We start from the raw sequence: 5,350 nt of genomic DNA, 5'->3' as shown, positions 1-5,350 counted from the left end.
TATATATATATATATATATATATATATACACATACACAGAAGCAAATTATAAACAGTAGGACAAATACAATAAAACAAAAATGCAAATTAAATTAACAATGCTTCAAAAATCATAGGCAGGACAATATCATTTTTATGTAGAATTCAGTAGAATTCAAATAAGAAATAAAACAAATTGGAAAAATCAAATGAATAAACATTACCAACTTTTATATGAATTCTCACCAAGAGTGGCATTTTGACGTAATTTTGTGTGTATTTGTCCATATAAGCTGCACAGAACTGAATTTGGATCACACGCTGTCCAAGAGGCAACTTTGTTTCTGAGGGTATTGAGTTTATTTCCACGGCTCATTGCACTTCATAACATTAAGCATGTAACATGTGTTTAACAGTCATGTGTCCAGTCTGTTCTCTGCTATCTAATCTAAAACATTAGGTGTGTGCTCTAGGCAGACCGTTCAGTGTATGACATTAAAGTACCGCGAGAGCGATTTCAATGCATTCATCTGCAACTGTCTGTGCTCTAACCGCTATCACTGTACTTTGATGTCATACACTGATCAGTCTGTGCTGCGCCAATTGAAGTTGAGCACACCTCATGACTTTTCAAAACTTTTTGAAGGAGGTATATTAAAATCTAGCACTTATCAAAATAAGTTACGATTACGCATATTGCCATATGTACACACATAATATTTTGATTAGATATATGGTGTAGCCCTACTTTCAAACCAGGTGGAACCAGTTGCCCACAATACAACCGGAGTCTATTGTCTAGACATGGAAGGTGGCAACAAAGTCTTTCAAGTGACCCGGCAGAGGGGAGAAAGAGTGCTGAAGTAGTGTTGAAGGACCTGGACAGCCCAGGGCCTGGGAAATTATGGCTGGAAAATGGGGTGGGGAGAAAGAGGTATTGTCTGCCAACCTGAGGTGTTTTGGTTTCCCATTCCAGTGGGGAGAAGGTATGGTGTACAGTAGATTCCCACTGTTTTGTCGGCAGACGCAGCTACTTTATGGAGAGACAGCTAGTGTGTCATCAGGTACCATTTTGCTCGATTTTCCACTTGCAGGACAGGTTAGGCAGTCTTAACAATTTCTCTGTCCGTGCCTGGTCACCATACCTTGTCCATACCTTGTCTCAGCAATGCTGTTTGAGTTTCGCTTAGGGCTGTGCGAATAATTGCAATTGATTTTAGATTTTGATTATGGATTCAAATGATTATGAAAACTAAATAATTGAGGTAAAATGTTTATTGTGCCACTGCAGCATTCCATCCAGCACACCTTTCTTTTGCTTCACAATGGTGTGCTGTCGTTCAGCAAAAGTGCCAAATAAGTGAGTGTTGTAAAATGCAGTCCACTCCTGCTAAACTGTGCTGCTTGGTATTAAACAGTGTTATTAAAAGCACATTAAGCAAAGTATACTGTGGGCTTTGGATACAAGCCTAAACGGTAAAATAATTTACATACCGTAGGTGTAATTTGCGAGTGGGATGGGTGAGACATGTCCTCACCACTTTTTTCCCAGGTTTGATATTGTCCCCACCAGGTGATGTACTTAACACAAAAGGAAACATTTCTGGTTGACTAACAGAGTATTCATTTTGTTTGTTTGATGGTGATCTGGAGCTGGAATGTGTTATTTCTGAAATCATGCCGAGCGCTTGTTGCCACTGTGATTTAGTGAAGGAAGGGAACAGTGTTTTTCTCATGCTCAGCATGCTTAACAAAAAAAAATGCCACTAGATTATTAGGGAATACAAACATAGGCTTAATGATAAATTTGAACACTCACTTCAGTGGTATGAGATGAGTGGATGCTTTCAACTGATTTCCTATCCCAGGCGAAAAAAAGTGCACTAAAATACACTTTATTTCAGTACACTCAGTACATTTCCATAATGTACTTAAAATGCTCTAATTTCACACACTATACTCTAAAAAAAATGCTGCGCTGTTTCAACTCAATTTTGGGTCAAATATGGACTAACCCAATTGTTGGGTTAAAAATTTTATTTAAAAATGTAACCCAACATACTAAAAACATACCAGTATATAAGATAATCTTAAGAACATCTAAGTGTACTCATCTGTGCTATTTTGAGACACCATGAATATGAACTAAAATGTGCTTTTAACATACTATCTCTGTATTTAAAGCATGTATTTAGTTACCACTTGTAGTACAATTGAACCCATCTTTCATACACGTTTAAATCATACATAGAAAACAGACTTGTGAATTATTTAAAATGGTAACACTTTATTTCCCTTCTGTTGACAATAAATAACATTGCACCTGCATGTCAACTAACTCTCATTAGAGTATTCGTAGTCTAGAGTTATCTGATAACTCTTTATTGTGATAGTGTCCCAACAGACATTCTACACAGACATTCTACACAATATAAGTAACTTTTCAAATATATGTCAACTTAATAATGAGAGTTAGTAGAAATGTTGGTGCAACGTTACTTATAGTCAACAGAATGTGTTTGTCACGTGTATGTTCCTGCTGAGTTCCTGTTTGCCCTTATTTGGTTCTTCCTGTTTCCTGTCCTCATTGGTTATCATTTGTGTCTCGTTTGCCTCCCATTACTTAAGCCCTTTGTGTCCCTGTGTCTAGCGTCGACTGTTGAATGTCTTCCTGAGTGTTATTCCGTGTGGATTCATTAAAGACTGGTGGTTTTGAACATCTCCTCGTTTCCTCGTTCCCTTGCTCCCTGTGAGAATGAGAATGTGTTAAAGGGACCATCAAAATAAAGTGAAACCTTTAAAATATTAGAATAATATATATTACATATAAACAAAATGTATTTATAACATTGCCCACATACAGTGTGTTCATAGATTTGTGTTGGATGTTATCTTTGGAATGGAAATATTGATATTTTATTTGTAAACATCATACTTTTCTGCTTATTTCAGTTAAAGTCATAAAACTAGTGAGCTAAGCCAGTAGTAGTACTGGCAGTGTCATGTAAACATGACTGAAGACGCTAAAAGCGGAGGAACAGACAAACTGAATCAATTCAGTCGCAAAATGATTCAGTGTTCCAAATCAGATCGCAAATAATTTGATTCAGAGTGGGTCTTCAAAGCGTGTATTGTGAATCATTTGATCAGGGGCGGATTTAGTGATTTGGGGGCCCCAGGCAAAATATATGAATGGGGCCCTATGTATTTGCACACATTTTAAAATTTAGCCTTGAGGTTCCTTTTTTTGTTGTCATGCTTGCTGCAGCATATTCCACATAGAATCAAAGCTGCACAGTCCAGGGGCCTCATTTATAAAATGTGCGTAGGCACAGATTTGATCTTGGAGTGTGCATACGCTAAAATCCACGGCAACGTTCATATTTATAAAAACGGTCTTTGACGTGGAAAAGTACTTACCGCCACGTCAGGGTCTGAGCAGGCGTACAAACTTTTTCTTGTGGCAAAGTCGGAGTAGTGCAACTATTTGAACATCTAAGCTGCAATAATAATAAAAGCGGTGTACGTGCAAGCACCGAATTCATCATAAACAACGTGATGTTCTTGATGGGAGATTCAGAGACAGACTGAAGCTGAACAATCAAACTGGATCTCTGACCATCACAAACATCACAACTCATCATGCTGGATATTATGAACTACAGATCAACAATGTGAGGAAGTGTTTCCTTCTCACTGTCTATGGTGAGTTAAATATTGGTTTTGTGTGTTTTGTATTTTAATCAGCACAAAGATACAATCAATAATACAAACTTCTTTTTTCTTCTTCTTCAGTTCCTTTACTTTTGTAAACCATCAAATGACTGTCTTAATCTGTGATGAACCCTGTTTTTTTGTTTGTTCTGTATGTCTCATGATTCAGGAGAGAAGTCGGTGTCAGTGAAAATTGGAGATTCGGTCACTATAAACTCTGGTCTTACTGAAATTATGGAGGATGACCAGATTCAGTGGATGTTTTTTGATGATCCGATTCTGTGGTGGTTTGGATATGAATACATTTTAATAGCTGAAAGCAATAAATGGACCGACAGCATGACTGTATATGATAATGTTCTTGGTGGGAGATTCAGAAACAGATTGAAGCTGGACAATCAAACTGGATCTCTGACCATCACAAACACCAGAATTCAACATGAAGGACATTATAAACTGCAGACCAAATATATGAAGATCGATATATTTTTCACTGTCTATGGTAAGTTTAAAAAATATGGTTTCTCCTGTTTTTTTTTATGACAATTCATTCACCATTTTGTTTCTTTTTGCTGTTTTATGATATTATTTCAGTTTTAAATTTGTATGTAATGTAGTAAACCCTTGTCAGTTTTAATCTGTGTTGACCCCTGTTTCTGTTGTTCTCCATGTGTGTATTTGGTGATCCAGATGAAATATCAGTGATGGAGGGAGATTCACTCACTCTAAACTCTCATTTTATTGAAATGGTGGATGATGATGAGTTCCGGAGGATTCGGTCGAAGATTTTGGATGATGATCAGATTCAGTGGAGGTTTTTAAAGACTTTAATAGCTAAAATCAATAGACGGGTTAACAAAAGCACTGTATATGAGGACGTTCTTGGTATGAATGGGTCTTAAGTGATTATCAAAACTACACTTAGCCAAGAGCATGTTTTCTTATAAAATAAAAAGTTCCTTGGTTGCTGATTGGTCAATACAGTGTTTCTGTTGTGCTAATAAACAATATAGTAACAGCTGTGAAACCGATAACAATAAACAATGTTGACATATCATTGTACAGGCCGTCTCTTAAAGGGATCGTTCAGCCAAAAATGAAAATTCTATCATTATTTACCCACTTTATTCCAAACCGATCCACCTTATTTTTCAATGCGGAAGTAAGCCGTTTTCTGTGAATGTGCGAGACTGGTAAAAAGTTTGCACTACAAACCAGTGTGTTCATAATTAGGATAATACAATAAAATAATATGGTGAGACAAACCAGTTTGCAGTATCAAGTAGCAAAATTAGCTGTTTTGTACAGCTAAAAATAGCTGGAAGTAAATGACACCGGAAGCCAAACACATTAAATTTACAAATGGACGGTTTCAACGGCAACAACACAAACAAACGTTACTGCGCATGCACGCTTTTGTGGCCCAAACTTAACTTCCGGTAGACTTCCACATAGAATCAATAGCAACAGTAAAGTTGCTTTACAGTAACGGTGCGTTTCCACTACAGCGTCAAATCCGCAATGCTACAATGCCACTGCTTTGGGGCGTGTCAAATTTAGCACGCCTCTTAAAGGGGTCATATGATGCGATTTCAAGTTTTCCTTTCTCTTTGGAGTGTTACAAGCTCTTGGTGCATAAAGAAGATCTGTAAAGTTG

General features: G+C 37.0%; 1 pseudogene; it reads left to right on the top strand.

Moving 5' to 3' along the window:
* Window positions 1–4,032: 4,032 nt before the first annotated feature.
* Window positions 4,033–5,350, top strand: part of LOC107753743 (uncharacterized) — a 35,162-nt pseudogene continuing 33,844 nt past the window's right edge.

The sequence above is a fragment of the Sinocyclocheilus rhinocerous genome, unplaced genomic scaffold (assembly GCF_001515625.1).
Source record: "Sinocyclocheilus rhinocerous isolate Xijiao unplaced genomic scaffold, SAMN03320098_v1.1 scaffold202, whole genome shotgun sequence".
Classification (NCBI taxonomy): Eukaryota; Metazoa; Chordata; class Actinopteri; order Cypriniformes; family Cyprinidae; genus Sinocyclocheilus; species Sinocyclocheilus rhinocerous.
This window is presented reverse-complemented; position numbering and strand designations above follow the sequence as displayed.